This window comes from Sinocyclocheilus anshuiensis, unplaced genomic scaffold (genome assembly GCF_001515605.1).
Source record: "Sinocyclocheilus anshuiensis isolate Anshui unplaced genomic scaffold, SAMN03320099.WGS_v1.1 scaffold460, whole genome shotgun sequence".
NCBI lineage: Eukaryota > Metazoa > Chordata > Actinopteri > Cypriniformes > Cyprinidae > Sinocyclocheilus > Sinocyclocheilus anshuiensis.
The window spans coordinates 760,286-763,584 of record NW_015554101.1 but is presented as its reverse complement, the minus strand read 5'-3'; the positions used below and the strand labels follow the sequence as shown (position 1 = coordinate 763,584).

The window sequence follows — 3,299 nt, the reverse complement described above, 5'->3', positions numbered from 1 at the left end:
AGCGGCCTCCGTGGCCTCGGCACTCGGCCCGGCCTCTACGGCTGGAGCCCTATAGCCCCCCCAAAAATTCCTTGGGGGAAATTTCGGGTTCTGAGGCCTTCCGTGGGCCTGACTCGGGAACAGGAGCCCTCTCTGGGCTGGACGTGGGAACAGGAGCCCTCTCTCGGCTTAACTTGGGAACAGGAGCCCTCTCTGTGCTGGATGTGGGAACAGGCTTACACGGGACGGAAGGCCTCCAGGGCAGTACCCATTCCGGGACCCATGGCGGATCAGGCAGCTCGGGGAGCCATGGCGGAGCGGCCTCCGTGGCCTCGGCACTCGGCCCGGCCTCTATGGCCGGAGCCCTATAGCCCCCCAAAAATTCCTTGGGGGAAATTTCGGGTTCTGAGGCCTTCCGTGGGCCTGACTTGGGAACAGGGGCCCTTCTCTGGGCAGGACTTGGGAACAGGAGCCCTCTCTGGGCTTAACGTGGGAACAGGAGCCCTCTCCGGGCCCAACTTGGGAACAGGAGCTCTCTCTGGGCTGGACGTGGGAACAGGAGCCCTCTCTCTGGGCTGGATGTGGGAACAGGAGCCCTGCCCTCTCCGGGCCCAACTTGGGAACAGGAGCTCTCTCTGGGCTGGACGTGGGAACAGGAGCCCTCTCTGGGCTGGATGTGGGAACAGGAGCCCTGCCCTCTCCGGGCCCAACTTGGGAACAGGAGCTCTCTCTGGGCTGGACGTGGGAACAGGAGCTGGAGCCGACAGTCTTTTTCTCCTCATATTCCTCCTTTGATTTGGGGTTAAGGAGCAGGCTGCTGTCAGCTGAGAGCTTGGGAGGGAATCGGCCAGCGGACTTGACTTCGGACAGCGGGCTGGTTCTGAATCGGGGCCGGACACTCTCCAGACTCTCCCAGACGGCGGGGCGATGGTAGTTGGCCCCAATCCAGAACAGAGAATTCAGAGTTGCGTCATCTAACGCCGTCATAATGGCGAGCCCACAGAATTCCCTGGCGTACTCCACAAAGGGAAGATCCCTGCGGGCTAGGGCGGCGAATCTCGCGGCGGTTTCCATGACCGCGGGGGGAAAACAGAAAACAAAACTTTCAAAGAAGGTAACCAAAACGGGGAGAAGGGGCGCCACTTGCGGTATGTAGGTCCGGTATTCTGTCACGATCTGCTGCTACTGTGAAGGAGTGAGGAGACGTAGGGGAATTCGTGAAGAAAGTCTTTATTTATCCAAAGGAATGCACACGTAGCACAGGGGATTGACGAACAATACCGGACAAAGGAATTCAGGGAGACAAGACTTAAATACGAGGAACTCAATGAGACACAGCTGAATGAAATGAACACACTAGGAACAGGAACTGGAACATAACCAAATATGGGCACAGTCACACACAAGGGAAAACTAGGTCACGGAGCACATGGGAAGCAAAACAAACAGACAGACTGTCCAGGGGTGTGACAATATGTATGTGTACTGTGTATATTTATTATGTACTGTATATATAAATACACACACACGCATGTATATATTTCAGAAAAATATGTTATTTTTATATATTAAATATATTTATTTAGAATATAAATTATATGAATGTAAATCTTACCAGCAAACATACTCGTTTTCATCCTTCTCTCCACTATCTGAGGCCGAAAGTCTGCAAACTCATCCTTTCTAATCATCCTACTACTTGTCCGCTTGATCCTATTCCATCTCATCTCCTTCAAGCCTTTTCTCCTGCTGTTTTTCTATTCTATCTACTTGTTTTTGTGTGTGTGTGTGTGTGTGTGTATATATATATTCTGATATAAGTACTGCGTTAGGCTAACCGAGATTTGTCATTTGCACTTACATATTGTTGCTCTTTTGTTAGTTTTGATTGCTTCTATTGTCCTCATTTGTAAGTCGCTTTGGATAGAAGCATCTGCTAAATGACTAAATTTAAATGTAAATATAGACATGTAAATATTTTCAAAATATATACTGTATGTGTGTGTATTAATATTTACATAATAAATATACACAGAACACACACATAAAACAAACAAAAACTTTTATTTTGGATGCAATTAATCGCGATTAATCATTTGACAGCACTAATATATATATATATATATATATATATATAAGTTGAGTCCATATATACAATTTTTATTATTTTAGCTGCTGACCAAAACATATTCAAGTTGCAGTTATATAATGAATATGGGCTTAAATTGCACACTCAGCTTTAATTTGAGAGTATTCACATCAACATTTGAAGAAAGGTTGAGGAATTACAGCTCTTTAATATGTACCTCCCCCCTTTTTCAAGGGACCATAAGTTTCATGGACGTGGGCTATTCCTTCGTCATTTCTACATCAATTAAGCAGGTAAAAGTTCTGGAGTTGATTCTAAGTTCTGTTTCTGTGAACCCACATCATGCAGTCAAAAGATCTCTCCATACAAGTGAAACAGGCAATTGTTAGGCTTCAAAAACAAAACAAATCCATCAGAGACAGGAGCAGGAACATTAGGAGTGGCCAAATCAACAGTTTGGTACACAAGTGAAACAGGCAATTGTTAGGCTTCAAAAACAAAACAAATCCATCAGAGACAGGAGCAGGAACATTAGGAGTGGCCAAATCAACAGTTTGGTACATTCTGAGAAAAAAATGCACTGGTGAGCGCAGCAACATAAAAAGGCCTGGACGTCCACGGAGGACAACAGTGGTGGATGATCAGAGGAACCTCATGGTAAAGAAAAACCCTTTAACCTTTAACAACATCCAGCCAAGTGAAGAACACTCTCCAGGAGGTAGACGTGTCACTGTCAAAGTCTACAATCAAGAGAAGACTTCACGAGAGCAAATACAGAGGGTTCACCACAAGGTGCAAACAAGGCCAGATTAGACTTTACCCCAAAAAAATAATCTAAAAAAGCCAGACCACTTCTGCAAAAGCATTCGTTGGATGGCTGAAATTAAGATCAACCTGTACCAGAATGACGGGAAGAAAAAAGTATGGAGAAGGCTTGGAACAGCTCATGATCCTAAGCACACAACATCATCTGTGAAACATGGTGGAGAGGTGTGATGGCACGAGTGTGCATGGCTTCCAGTGGCACTGGGTTACTGGTGTTTACTGATGACGTGACATAAGACAGACGCAGCCGGAAGAATTCTGAAGTGTATAGGGATATACTCTCTGCCCAGATTCAGCCAAATGCCGCAAAATTGATTGGACTGCGATTAATAGTACATAGTAGTGTCAGGGACCTAATTGTATGTATGTATGTGTATGTATGTATGTATATATGTATATATGTATA

At 45.8% G+C, this 3,299-nt stretch overlaps 1 protein-coding gene across 3 annotated transcripts in view; it reads right to left on the bottom strand.

Moving 5' to 3' along the window:
* The window catches only part of lrrc73 (leucine rich repeat containing 73), a 21,201-nt gene that overhangs the window by 11,947 nt on the left and 5,955 nt on the right, over positions 1-3,299 (bottom strand). The window lies entirely within an intron of this gene.